Source organism: Coregonus clupeaformis, chromosome 25 (genome assembly GCF_020615455.1).
Source record: "Coregonus clupeaformis isolate EN_2021a chromosome 25, ASM2061545v1, whole genome shotgun sequence".
Lineage (NCBI taxonomy): Eukaryota > Metazoa > Chordata > Actinopteri > Salmoniformes > Salmonidae > Coregonus > Coregonus clupeaformis.
The window spans coordinates 946,240-961,653 of NC_059216.1; the positions used below are offsets into that span (position 1 = coordinate 946,240).

Consider the following 15,414-nt stretch of genomic DNA (forward strand, 5'->3'; position numbering starts at 1 on the left):
TGTAGGCTCTTCATTATCCCTAGCTATCCTCCGGTGCCTCGCTCCGAGGTGAATCACACACTTCTATACGCTAATAACGGGATTTACGGTGACATGGTTGTAAAGGCAATTCACCAATCCAAAGTGCGCCCCCCATTTGGAGTAAAATGTCAAATCGACCGGGGCTGTGGCGTAATTTCTGCACAGCGCAATGTTGTGAATGAGGGACAGGGTGACGTCAGCGCTCGAATGTCAACAACGTAGAGTTGGGAGAAAGCGTTTCATACGAGGGATACAAACAGCAGAGGAGGAAGCTGCACGCTGTTTTTCAAAGGGACAAAACGGTAACATTCACTTAAGAGCAGTCGTAACACAGAGTAGGCCCAACCACGCTTTACACGTTATAATACGAAATATTGATGACTATTGCTAAACACACGCTTTCAGCAGTTTGGAGTGGGTGCTGCTGAAGTCACCATGTGGAATCAATCTAATTTGTAAGAGACCGACGGAGCGCTGACGTGCAAGAAAACAGGAAAGTTAAGGTGAGTTTATTGTTGCTTTATTACCTAGGCCTATATCTAATTACATTATGGTTTTGGATTAGCGTGCGTCCCTTTCCCTTTATTGCATTTTTCCATTTGCAGTGATTATTTTCTGCTGATGCATTAGATTTCCCATACATTCTTTGTTGATGTAAAAGCATACATAGTAATGCATACCCTAACTATGCATGGAGACGTGTGTTTTTTGTTGTTGTTGGGATTATCAGTTTAGCGCACCAATAGCCTTCGTTTTGCTATATATACAACGAGGTGGTCGTCCCATTGTGCAGAGCGGTGACAGTGCGCTTTGTTGTGTTGGGAGTCTTTTCGAACGAGGGTCGAAATGACTTGAGCTTTCATAACGATAAGGGCACTGTCATTTTGCAGAAAGGGGAGCAGAGCGGGACAAAGGATCACATCGAGTCGCTCGTATTCCCGCCCTTGGCCGCTATAGAAAGACATTGAATTAAGAGTTTTCAACGATTTAGTGACTTGGAATAATGCAATATTGATTTTAACGCACGAAAAAGGGAAATAGATTGCACACGGACATTTTTTGTTCTTGCTAGATGTCAGTAAACCGGCGTGATATGCTCAGCTATTGAAATAGGCTACTACGAGAATTTCCATAGATAACTATGTCACGGCTAGATGTCGCTCTGCTCCCCACGTGTTAGGCTACAAACACTAATTACAGCTGACAATAAATCTTAACAAATGCAGATGAATGCCTGGATTTTATTTGTAATTTTTTGAATCACTGATTGAATGACCTAATGTTTTTATGGATTGATTCAAATTTGATTTAATATCATGGATTTAGTTTCAGTGCCATGCATGAACCTAAATGTTCCTCTTAGGTCTACCCCTTCTGGCCATCTAATATTGTAATCTTTCAATCTGAAATGTGGTGTAACTCCCTTCCCTGTTGCTTGCATCTGATCTTAATAAATTCATTTGCTTTCCCTTATCTTTCCTTGTTTATGGTCTCATATGATGGGACCATAAATAATATTGCATTATTCCAAGATGGCGTAGCAGTGCGGTCGCGGTTTTATTCATTGTCCTAGTGTAAATATCCCGTTTCTTGTATTTTTTGTCTATTTTGTATATATTTCTCAATTTTTACTTTTCATTCTTTAACTAAATATACTTTCCTGCAACCCGCCTCACCCAACGTGGAAAGGATTCTATTATTTCTTTATAACTTTCATCAAGAACCTTAAGCTGAAACTAGTGTAGCTGCAACTGAATGGCTACTTGCTATTAGTCACCGTTAGCGTCTTCACCATTGTCCGTGGCCTACACTATCCGCCAGCTCTAGCTCTAGCCTGGACAATTCGTCGGCCAGTCTGCACAGCGTGCTATCGACCCAGAGCTTATCGGACTTTCTGCCGGAATCACTGGACCCTAGCGCCGGATCATCGCAACCAGCTAGCTAGCTGCAACCTGTTGTTGGCTAATTACCATTGCCCTATAGCAAGCACCAGTTAGCCTTGAGCTAGCCTCAGGCCCATCTCCCGGCTATCTACCTCTCTGTCAACCGGACGGGACCTCCTAGTGTTGACACTGAGCCCCGCCGATCCAACACGACTGGTTTGCCGACGAAATCGCCTGATGTGGTTTCAACAGGCTTCCCGTTGCGACGACCACGAAGATCCATCTGCCAGCCCCGGCCCGCTAGCACACGCAAACTACAACTGTGCTCCCTGCTAGCTGTGCTGAAGCACCAATTTGAACTGCTCTCGGACTCACATATTGCTGTTCACTGGACCTTATGATCACTCAGCTGCACAGCTGATGCCTGCTGGACTGTTCCTTTACACGGTACCTTGTCCTGTTTATTCTGTTTAGCCTCAGCCCAAACTTTATCGCTATTACCAGTTGTTGTCTTAGCTCTCTCTAATAACACCTGTGATTGCTTTATGCCTCTCTCCCATGTCAATTATGCCTTGCCTATTGCTGTTTGGGTTAGTTCTTATTATACAATTTCACTGTATAACCCCTAGTCCCTCTCAAACTGCCTCAAATAGTTCCTTTGTTCCACCCCCCATACACGCCGAGACCGGCTCAATCGGTGCCTCCAGTGATGCTATCTCTTTCATTGTTACCCAACGCTTAGGGTTACCTCAACTGTACTCATATCGTTCCATATCCTTTTCTGTACATAATGCCCTGAATCTTTTCTACAACGCCCGGAGAACTGCCCCCTTTATTCTATGTACCCAACGCACTAGAAGACCAGTTCTTAAAGCCTTTAGTCGTATCCTTATTCTAGTCCTCCTCTGTTCCTCTGGTGATGTAGAGGCTAACCCAGGCCCTGCAGCCCCCCAGTATCACTCCTACTCCCCAGGAGCTATCATTTGTTGACTTCTGTAACCGTAAAAGCCTTGGTTTTCTGCACGTAAATATCAGAAGCCTCCTTCCTAAGTTTGAGTTATTCACTGCGTTAGCACACTCCGCCAACCCTTATGTTCTAGCAGTGTCTGAATCCTGGCTTAGGAAGGCCACCAAAAATTCTGAAATTTCCATCCCCAACTATAACATTTTCCGTCTAGATAGAACTGCCAAAGGGGGTGGAGTTGCAATCTACTGTAGAGATAGCTTGCAGAGCTCTATCATACTATCCAGGTCTGTGCCCAAACAGTTTGAGCTTCTACTTCTAAAAATCCACCTTTCCAGAAATAAATCTCTCACTGTTGCCGCTTGCTACAGACCCCCCTCAGCTCCCAGCTGTGCCCTGGACACCATATGTGAATTGATTGCCCCCCATTTATCCTCAGAGTTCGTACTGCTTGGTGACCTAAATTGGGATATGCTTAACACCCCGGCCATCCTACAATCTAAACTAGATGCCCTCAATCTCACACAAATTATCAACGAACCTACCAGGTACAACCCTAAATCCGTAAACATGGGTACCCTCATAGATATCATCCTGACTAACTTACCCTCTAAATACACCTCCGCTGTCTTCAACCAGGATCTCAGCGATCACTGCCTTATTGCCTGCGTCCGTAACGGGTCCGCGGTCAAACGCCCACCCCTCATCACTGTCAAACGCTCCCAAAAACACTTCAGCGAGCAGGCCTTCCTAATTGACCTGCCCAGGTATCCTGGATGGATATAGATCTCATTCCGTCAGTAGAGGATGCCTGGTTGTTCTTTAAAAGTAATTTCCTCTCAATCTTAAATAAACATGCCCTTGACTGCCCTTGACCAGCACAAAAACATCCTGTGGCGTACTGCATTAGCATCAAATAGCCCCCGCGATATGCAACTTTTCAGGGAAGTTAGGAACCAATATACACAAGCAGTTAGGAAAGCAAAGGCTAACTTTTTCAAACAGAAATTTGCATCCTGTAGCACTAACTCCAAAATGTTTTGGGACACTGTAAAGTCCATGGAAAATAAGAGCACTTCCTCCCAGCTGCCCACTGCACTGAGGCTAGGAAACACTATCACCACCGATAAATCTACAATAATCGAGAATTTCAACAAGCATTTTGCTACGGCTGGCCATGCTTTCCACCTGGCTACCACTACCCCGGCCACCAGCTCTGCACCCTCCGCTGCAACTTGCCCATGCCCTCCCGCTTCTCCTTCACACAAATCCAGACAGCTGATGTTCTGAAAGAGCTGCAAAATCTGGACCCCCTACAAATCATCTGGGCTAGACAATCTGGACACTTTCTTTCTAAAACTAGCCGCCGAAATTGTCGCAACCCCTATTACTAGCCTGTTCAACCTCTCTTTCGTAACGTCTGAGATCCCCAGAGATTGGAAAGCTGCCGCGGTCATCCCCCTCTTCAAAGGGGGTGACACTCTAGATCCAAACTGTTACAGACCTATATCCATCCTGCCCTGCCTTTCAAAAGTATTTGAAAGCCAAGTTAACAAACAGATCACCGACCATTTCGAATCCCACCGTACCTTCTCCGCTATGCAATCCGGTTTCGAGCTGGTCATGGGTGCACTTCAGCCACGCTCAAGGTCCTAAACGATATTATAACCGCGATCGATAATAGACAGTACTGTGCAGCCGTTTTCATTGACCTGGCCAAGGCTTTCGACTCTGTCAACCACCGCATTCTTATTGGCAGACTAAATAGCCTTGGTTTCTCAAATGACTGCCTCGCCTGGTTCACCAACTACTTCTCTGATAGAGTTCAATGTGTCAAATCGGAGGGCCTGTTGTCTGGACCTATGGCAGTCTCTATGGGGGTGCCACAGGGTTCAATTCTTGGGCCGACTCTTTTCTCTGTGTATATCAATGACCTCGCTCTTGCTGCTTGTGACTCTCAGATCCACCTCTACGCAGACGACACCATTTTGTATACATCTGGCCCTTCATTGGACACTGTGTTAACAAACCTCCAAACGAGCTTCAATGCCATACAACACTCCTTCAGTAGCCTCCAACTGCTCTTAAACACTAGTAAAACTAAATGCATGCTCTTCAACCGAACGCTGCTTGCACCCGCCCACCCGACTAGAATCACTACTCTCGACGGGTCTGACCTAGAGTATGTGGACAACTACAAATATCTAGGTGTCTGGTTAGACTGTAAACTCTCCTTCCAGACTCACATTAAGAATCTCCAATCCAAAGTTAAATCTAGAATCGGTTTCCTATTTCGCAACAAAGCCTCCTTCACTCATGCTGCCAAACATGTCCTCGTAAAACTGACTATCCTACCGATCCTTGACTTCGGCGATGTCATTTACAAAATAGCCTCCAACACTCTACTCAGCAAATTGGATGTAGTCTATCACAGTGCCATCCGTTTTGTCACCAAAGCCCCATATACTACCCACCACTGTGACCTGTACGCTCTTGTTGGCTGGTCCTCACTACATATTCGTCGCCAAACCCACTGGCTCCAGGCCATCTATAAATCACTGCTAGGCAAATCCCCGCCTTATCTTAGCTCATTGGTCACCATAGCAACACCCACCCGTAGTATGCGCTCCAGCAGGTATATCTCACTGGTCATCCCCAAAGCCAACACCTCCTTTGGCCGCCATTCCTTCCAGTTCTCTGCTGCCAATGACTGGAACAAATTGCAAAAATCTCTGAAGCTGGAGACACTTATCTCCCTCACTAACTTTAAGCATCAGTTGTCAGAGCACCTTACCGATCACTGCACCTGTACACAGCCCATCTGAAATTAGCCCGCCCAACTACCTCATCCCTATATTGTTATTTATTTTGCTCATTTGTACCCCAGTATCTCTATTTGCACATCATCTCTTGCACATCTATCATTCCAGTGTTAATACTAATTGTAATTATTTTGCACTATAGCCTATTTATTGCCTTACCTCCATAACTTGCTACATTTCCACACACTGTATATATATTTATTTCTGTTGTATTTTTGACTTTGTTTTGTTTTACCCCATATGTAACTCTGTGTTGTTGTTTTTATCGCACTGCTTTGCTTTATCTTGGCCAGGTCGCAGTTGTAAATGAGAACTTGTTCTCAACTGGCTTACCTGGTTAAATAAAGGTGAAATAAAAATAAATAAAATAAAAGGGGGATTGGGTGCACCAGTAACTCAAACACTTGACAGTGGAACATTTTTAGCACAGCATCGGATTCTGGGGAAGCGGATTTACATCATTGTTTTGAAAGGAGGAGGAGGTGGGACTTGGATGACCCTGAGTTGTTGTCGGTCTGCCAGAGCCAGTCAAAGAACACACAGTAAATCATGGGATGCTGCATAGTCAGTACTCTCTCACTGACACACACACACAGGATAAAGTCCTAAATTGAGTAGAATGTGGCAAATGACTGATGACTTGTGAAAATGAAATATTCATGATGGCTGCTACAGCATTTCATGAATACATCAACACAAGTCTGAACCTGACCCAAAATAACCTACCTGTTTTATATTACCTCACTATTCTAAGCAGTATTCTCAGCAACTTAACTATTAAACCACAAATACTACTGTAAAATGTAATGTTGTAAATACAGCAGGCATAAGAGAGAGAGAAAAAAGACAGAGAGAGGTAGAGAGAGCGATAGAGAGAGAACATAATGAGAGAGAAAGCGAGAGAGAACATATTGAGAGAAAGAGAGAGCGATAGAGAGAGAACATAATGAGAGAGAGAGAACATAATGAGAGAGAGAGAGAACATAATGAGAGAGAGAGAACATAATGAGAGAGAGAACATAATGAAAGAGAGAGAGAGAACATAATGAGAGAGAGAGAACATAATGAGAGAGAGAACATAATGAGAGAGAGAACATAATGAGAGAGAGATAACATAATGAGAGAGAGAGCAATGAAGAGAGAACATAATGAGAGAGAGAGAACATAATGAGAGAGAGAGCAATGAAGAGAACATAATGAGAGAGAGAGCAATGAAGAGAGAACATAATGAGAGCGAGAGAACATGAGCGAGAGAGAGAAACATATTGAGAGAAAGAACATAATGAGAGAGAGAGAGAACATAATGAGAGAGAAAGCGAGAGAACATATTGAGAGAGAGAACATAATGAGAGAGAAAGCGAGAGAACATATTGAGAGAGAGAGAACATAAGGAGAGAGAGAGAGAGAACATATTGAGAGAGAGAGAACATAAGGAGAGAGAGAGAACATATTGAGAGAAAGAACATAATGAGAGAGAGAGAGAGAGAACATAATGAGAGAGAGAGAGCGAGCGAGGAAGAGAACATAATGAGAGAGAGAGCGATAACGCAGCAAGGTGCATAAAGGAGGGAAAGCTAAAGGTAGCGAGAATACAGAAAGAGAGAGACAATGAAAGTAATGGATGGAGAGAGAGGGACATTCATCCTTCTCTCCACAGTTTGCTCTGTCTGCCCCGGTGCGCTCTGGCGCTCAGGCGTCCCCAGAGACAGTCTGTCCTTATCACCTTGGACAGGTTGAAGTCCCCAGAGACAGTCTGTCCTTATCACCTTGGACAGGTTGAAGTCCCCAGAGACAGTCTGTCCTTATCACCTTGGACGGATTGAAGTCCCCAGAGACAGTCTGTCCTTATCACCTTGGACGGGTTGAAGTCCCCAGAGACAGTCTGTCCTTATCACCTTGGACGGATTGAAGTCCCCAGAGACAGTCTGTCCTTATCACCTTGGACGGGTTGAAGTCCCCAGAGACAGTCTGTCCTTATCACCTTGGACGGGTTGAAGTCCCCAGAGACAGTCTTTCCTTATCACCTTGGACGTGTTGAAGTCCCCAGAGACAGTCTTTCCTTATCACCTTGGACGTGTTGAAGTCCCCAGAGACAGTCTGTCCTTATCACCTTGGACGGGTTGAAGTCCCCAGAGACAGTCTGTCCTTATCACCTTGGACGGGTTGAAGTCCCCATTGACAGTCTGTCCTTATCACCTTGGACGGGTTGAAGTCCCCAGAGACAGTCTGTCCTTATCACCTTGGACGGGTTGAAGTCCCCAGAGACAGTATGTGCTCATCACCTTGGACGGGTTGATGGGAGTAGTAAAGGGGAGAGGAGAGGAGGCGAGGCGTCGCTCCATTCGCTTTTCCTGACAAAGGGGAATCCTGATACACCCTCAGTCACACCCCACACTTGACTTTCACTATGCTGTACACTGTAAATTATACATGCACCTCACAGTACTGTCTGTACTCTGTACATACTAAGGGGCTATTCTTCAAGACTGCCTGCCAGACAGTGTGTGGAAGAATAACATATGAGGTGATGTCTTGTATTGATAGATTCCGTACTAAATGGGTAACCTTAGATTCTGTGCTAAAATGCCTGATGTCTTTCTCTGGTTGGGTTGAATCCAATGCATTGGTTTCACTGTCTGCATCACACAGACCTTCTCCCCCTCTGTGTGACAGCACCGAGAAACACCTCACAGGGCTTCACCATACATAATGTAATACAGAAATAAGATATGCAGGAAGCCCTCCTACAGCCTTCTGAGGACGTTTTTTCCCCCGCTATAGATATAGATGTATCAGTATACTGTACCTCTATTTTGGAGTTGACACTGGATGACCCAACAAAGGACCACAACAACCAGCAGAACTTCAAATCAAATCAAATTTTATTTGTCACATACACGTGTTTAGCAGATGTTATTGCAGGTGTAGCTAAATGCTTGTGCTTCTAGCTTTCGACAGTGCAGTAATATCTAACAAGTAATATCTAACAATTTCACAACATATACCCTATACACACAAATCTAGTAAGGAATGGAATTCCTCTGCCCATTCCCATTCTCAGTCAGTTCCCATCACCCCCTCACGTACTGTACTGCCCGCGCCACCCCCATTCAAATCCCCTTTGGTTGTCCCTTTCCCAGTGATGTACAGTGTCTATCTCTGTACTTGAACTCGGATGACTCGGGGACAGTGTATTTGGAGGGAGGCTGACTTTAAGGCCGTCCCAGTGGGGATAGGGTGTGTATGTGGTGCGGAGAGGAGATCTGTAGCTTCAACCTCATTCTGAACGGACCTGGCCTGGGTGAAGAAATTTAGGCTTTAGTTGTTTGTTTAACCAGGACTGTTCTCTCATTAACAAGCAAGACTTGGGCTACCCAAGAAGTGTGGAGTGTGAAAACAAACAGAAAAATAAGATTTTGTCTATAGTTTTCTCTGTGCGTTAGAGAAAATCCCTGTCTGATTGCCTGTGTGTGTGTGGTTGTGGCTCTCATCTAGGTTGTTGCAACCATTGGTGGCAGGCATGGTGATAAGGTATTCTGAGCCACACACACCCACATACACAAAGACAGACACCCACACACACACACACACACACACACACACACACACACACACACACACACACACACACACACACACACACACACACACACACACAGGCAGACACACAGGCAGACATAGACACACAGGCGTACAAACACACACAAAACACCCTCTGGCAATGTCCTCACATGACGGAGGCTAAGATGAAAATAGACCTGCTTTCAGTTTACCATCAGTGACTCAATATGATGCCACAAAATATATAGACGCAATCTACAGCCTACACTCCGAATACCAGGGGTCTCCAACCCTGTTGCTTGAGAACTACCCTCCTGTAGGTTTTTGCTCCAACCCCAGTTGTAACTAACCTGGTTCAGTTTATCAACCAGCTAATTATTAGAATCAGGTGTGCTAGATTAGGGTTGGAGTGAAAACCAACAGGTAGATCTCCAGGAATAGTGTTGGAGAGCCCTGGTCTACAGTATGTGACTGTCAAAATACTTCTGTGAGATTTCTCTGAGATTTATTTTAATTTTCTGTAAACTGTCCACAAATCTACAGTGTGTTGCTGATATGACAAAAAAACAAAACCTTGCACTTGACTTTTCCAACAAGCACCGACTAGGGCTGTGGCGGTCATAACATTTTGTCAGTCGGTTATTGTCACGCAAAAGACTGCCGGTCACAAGGTAATTTACCATGAATTAACATAAACATGTTTAGCATCTCCAGGCTCCACTCATAGAAGCAACATACAAGCCTCAAATGCACGCCTTTGGAACAATCTACATTTTAAGTAGTGTAATAAATCAATTGAATATACACCATCACAATAAATTCATTATTTTTATCAGGTCTAAAGAAACATTATGATATGAAGAAAATGTATTTCAGAAGAACAGAATATTAGTTGGCATACTGTATGTTATCTGGCTATGCTCCATGCCATAGGCAGTAGGCTTGTTCAATTAGGAAACAAGATATGCTTATAAGTAACGTGCCATTATTTTATGTTATATCATTTTATAGTAAGAAGAATATATTTGAACTGAGCTGAATAAAATAGAATGGATATTTTTCCCATTCCGGAGTGAGAGTGCGCGCATAGGAAGTGGTTTTGTTGAGCGTAAAAGTGATAATTTGAAACAGGTTCTATACGCTAGATTTAGAGTTATTTGGCATCTTTAGTTGTGAATGATGCAAATCTTAGAATGCCTTAGAAATCAAAAGATATACTGTATGGGCTGCATGATGCGACTATAGGCTATTGATGATTTGAGAAAGTCGCCAAAAAAAGCTTCCGCTCTGTTCCTTGCCTCAAGCTGCACACACTGTTCTTTAATCGTGATCATATTTTCACCCATAAGACTATTCTCAATTTAATCTTGTATTTACTAATATGTAAAATTAGTTTAGATTTACACTGAACAAAAATATAAATGCAACATGTGAAGTGTTGGTCCCATGTTTCATGAGCTGAAATAAAAGATCCCAGAAATGTTCCATGCACACAAAAAGCTTATTTCTCTCACATTTTGTGCACATATTTGTTTACATCCATGTTAGTGAGCATTTCTCCTTTGCCAAGATAATCCATCCACCTGACAGGTGTGGGATATCAAGAAGCTGATTAAACAGCATGATCATTACACAGGTGCACCTTGTGCTGGGGACAATAAAAGGCCACTCTAAAATGTGTAGTTTTGTCACACAACACAATGCCACAGATGTTTCAAGTTTTGAGGGAGCGTGCAATTGGCATCGACCTCACAACCACAGACCACGTGTAACCACGCCAGCCCAGGACCTCCACATCCGGCTTCTTCACCTGCGGGATTGTCTGAGACCAGCCACCTGGACAGCTGATGAAACTGAGGAGTATTTCTGTCTGTAATAAAGCCCTTTTGTGGAGAAAAACTCATTTTGATTGGCTAACCCTGGCTCCCCAGTGGGTGGGCCTATGCCCTCCCAGGCCCACCCATGGCTGTGCCCCTGCCCAGTCATGTGAAATCCATAGATTAGGGCCTAAGGAATTTATTTCAATTGACTGATTTCATTATATAAACTGTAACTCAGTAAAATCATTGAAATTGTTGCATGTTGCATTTATATTTTTGTTCAGTATAGAATGACCCATTTATCAAATGGGCAAGAACAGGGGCAATACAAAAAAGACATGTCATCCATATGCACTGGAATAGCGAATGGAGGCCACTTTCCCGCCGTTATGTTTTTCACACATGTTGGGTAGGCTACTCTGGTAATTTTGCTGCGCCACAGTTGATATTCCGCTCAAACTCTGTATGCCATGGGCTCTCCTCTCCAACCTTGTTCCTGCAGCTACCCAGTGCTTAATTTGGGAAACATAGTGAAATATGTTCAGGAACATTGATAGTAACCTGTTTTCACAACGAATTAAGCACTGGTTGACTGTTGATAGCCCCTCTCTCTGCGTGCTGGAGAAAGGAATGAAGGAGAGAGGGTAGGAGATGGAAACTTGACAATTATATCCTCCTTAAGGCGTATTGTCATCCTTAAGGAGGATAGAATTGAGTCAAGTGTGGTGTGTGTTCTACTTCAGTGACTTTGAGTGAGTGTATGTGTGTGTGTGTGTGTGTGTGTGTGTGTGTGAGGTGGGCAGGTTCAGGTTGGTGGTTTGCATCCTGTGACCGGCATACAGGTGGTCGGGAGGAGAGTGTGAGGGTGTGAAACACACTTCCTGCGCTGTGAATGTACGGAGGCGTATTGTCACTGTCGCTCACTAAAATAACAGGATTCACTTGTGGTAACTTCTCACTGCCTTGTCATTTACATTTTACATTTCAGACATTAAGCAGACGCTCTTATCAAGAGCAACTTACAGTTTATGCATCCATCTTAAGATAGCTTTGTGGACAGCTTACAGAAAAGCAAAATACATCTCAGATTAATCTCACAGAAGCATTTTGACAGTCACATACTGTATTGCAGGGCTCTCCAACCCTGTTCCTGGAGAGCTACCGTCCTAATCTAGCACACCTGATTCTAATAATTAGCTGGTTGATAAGCTGAACCAGGTTAATTACAACTGGGGTTGGGAGCGAAAACCTACAGAAGGATAGTTCTCCAGGAACAGGGTTGGAAAACCCTGGTGAACGGAGTGTAGGCTGTAGATTGTGTCTATATTCTGTGGCATCATATTGAGTCACTGATGGTAAACTGAATAACTAGGACTGGCTGAACTGACTCCAGGTCTATTTTCATCTTAGCTCCATCATGTGAGGACATTGCCAGAGGGTGTTTTGTGTTTGTCTGCCTGTGTGTCTATATCTGCCTGTGTGTGTGTGTGTGTGTGACTGTCTTTGTTTGTGTGCGTGTCTGTCTGTCTTTGTGTGTGTGTGTGTCCGTCTTTGTGGGTGTGTGTGTGTGTGTTTGTGTCAGATTCCACTCGTAGTGGTGGCTCAGAATACCTCATCACCTTGTCAGCGTGCCTGCCACCAATGGTTGCAACCCAGTGTGTAAGAGCCTAGATGAGAGCCAGATGCCTGGCTGGAACAACCACACACACACACACATACACACACACACACACACACACACATATGCAGTCAGACATGGAAAAATGGCTAGTTATGGCTGAAGGAAAAGCTCAGTGCCAGGACACGGCACATTATAGACCAGGCAGGAGCTACCGGTCCTGTGTCAGCAGGGATTTTCTCTACCACACAGAGAAAACTATACACAACTTCTGTACAAATCGTTTCCTTTTTTTTTGTCAGTTTGTTTTCACACAGTCCTGGTTAAACAAACAACTAAAGCACCATGTCAGCCAAGTGCATACATTTCTTCACCCAGGCCAGGTCCGTTCAGAATGAGGTTGAAGCTACAGATCTCCTCTCCGCACCACATACACACCCTATCCCCACTGGGACGGCCTTAAAGTCAGCCTCCCTCCAAATACACTGTCCCCGAGTCATCCAAGTTCCAGTACAGAGATATACACTGTACATCACTGGGAAAGGGACAACGAAAGGGGAATTGAATGGGGGTGGGGAGGGCAGTACATTACGTGAGGCAGTGATGGGAACTGACTGAGAATGGGAATGGGCAGAGGAAGTTCTGCTGGTTGTTGGGGTCCTTTGTCAGGTCATCCATTGTCAACTAGGGCTGGGTGATATATCTAATTCATTTGATTAATTGGAATGTATGTTTTTGCACGATATTCCAAATGCCTGTATCGCAAAATCTAGTTTTTTTGTTTTTATGAGCGTTTATGTCCGCTTGTTCTCATGTTGTCTTTTTGGTCTCGTCTCCTTCGCTCCTTCTGTGCTGTGCACCTTCCCATTTACACCAGAGATCTGTATATAATGACGAGATGGTCATGTCTCCGCCCTAACAATGGGAGTCGTTGTCCCAAAGGCGGGAAGGCAGGCGACAAGCTTAGGTTCAAAGTAAGCACATATAAACGCATTGGACTTATTTTGGACAGATTCTGGCGAGAGTGAAACCTCTCATGTCGCCTCTTTCTCCCAAGCCCCTCCACCTACCAATCACAACAACAAAGATGAGAGATCCCTTCTTCCTCTCTGACAAACGGTTTCAACTCGCTATTTGCATTTCAGGTTTGGTCCAACAGAATCGGTCATATGGACACCGAAACACATGGAGACATTATTTTACTGTAATAGAGGAGAAGTTAACCTTTCGAACCATACCCTGTTTGTTTCAAATCCTCAAATATCGAGCAGAGCAGACACTACTTAAACGGATGTACCAATGATCATTCATTCTGGACAATTAATGTTCAGTTTGTCGCGCGCGCATTACGGTACCATGTATCGCTAGCAGCATTTTAGTCAAATAAAGATTGTTATGCTAGCTGTTTGGATGACTGTTTTATAAATGTGCAATAAGCATAAAACAATTATATAAGGAATTGGCAACTCGTTCTCATTCTGAGAAATAAGGTAGGCCACTTGATTTCAACATCTGAACAAAGTGGACAGGCTAGCATGCTGTTCAAACAGTTGGAGACGGGCCATAACAATTCAACTGTTTTGCCTTGTTAGCTGAATTCAGAGCTTGTGAAATTATACCTAGATCCAAATTGGCTAAACTGGAAATATAAATATTAGCTGGCTACTCTCTAGCACGTGGGCTTGTGCTTGAGAGATTGTTTATGAGACCGGTGTTAATTTTCTATAATGCCTGCTACATTATTAGTGAATGTGCATTATGCATGGTTCTGGTTAAATTTGTAACAAAAAGGGCATTTTTATAGACAGATCAGTGATTATTGCAAAAAAAAGCAGGTACAACTATTTTCATCAAATAATTAAATTATTGTGTGACGAGTACTGAGGATACGAAGAGGCAGGACGCAGACACAGGAATCAACAAGGTAAAGGTTTACTTAACAATGAGAAAGAGAATAACAATGAGCGAGTAATCGACACAACGCTAACAATTACACACAACAATGACTGAACAGTCCAGGTCTATATAGTGGTGGTGATGAGATGAGGTGCAGGTGCGCTGGAGGTGATTAGGCTGCGTTGGGTTTCCATTCCTGTGATGCCGAGGTGGTGCGCTCAGACCGGTGGCTCAGTAGACCGGCGAATCAGAGCGCCGGAAGGGAGGAGCAAGGGGAGGAGACGTGACAGTAACCACCCCCCCCACGTCGCCAGCCATGAGAACGACCCCGAGGACGAGGAGCGGGCCGGTCAGGGCGGCGACGGTGGAAGTCATGAATTAGGTTGGGGTCCAGAACGTCCCCAGCCGGAACCCAGCTCCTCTCCTCAGGGCCATACCCCTCCCAGTCCACCAGGTAACGGAGCCGTCCCCCACGGAACCTGGAGTCCAGCATGTCCCTCACCGCATACGCCGGAATCCCATCAATGTCCAAGGGCGGAGGGGGCGTACCCACGGGGGACGGCATCCGCCAGAGGACCAGGAACCACCGGCCTGAGGAGAGACACATGAAAAGTAGGTGAGACGGTAGTGAGGGGGAAGGAGCAGCCGGTATGATACCTCATTAATCCGCCGGAGGACCTTAAACGGCGAGATACAGGCCCGTCTGAAGTTTGCCAATGAACATCTGAATGATTCAGAGGAGAACTGGGTGAAAGTGTTGTGGTCAGATGAGACCAAAATTGAGCTCTTTGGCATCAACTCAACTCGCCGTGTTTGGAGGAGGAGGAAT

At 44.6% G+C, this 15,414-nt stretch overlaps 1 protein-coding gene across 2 annotated transcripts in view; it reads left to right on the top strand.

Moving 5' to 3' along the window:
• The first annotated feature begins 213 nt into the window (after window positions 1-213).
• Window positions 214-15,414, top strand: part of LOC121539141 (transcription regulator protein BACH2-like) — a 46,886-nt gene continuing 31,685 nt past the window's right edge. Inside the window, exons 1-2 of one of the 2 annotated variants that reach the window (XM_041847415.2) lie at window positions 219-323; window positions 430-524. The gene's annotated coding sequence lies outside the window, so the exon portion shown is untranslated. Of the gene's footprint in view, window positions 525-15,414 lie in introns of both variants that reach the window. The other variant, XM_041847414.2, reaches the window with a different exon arrangement.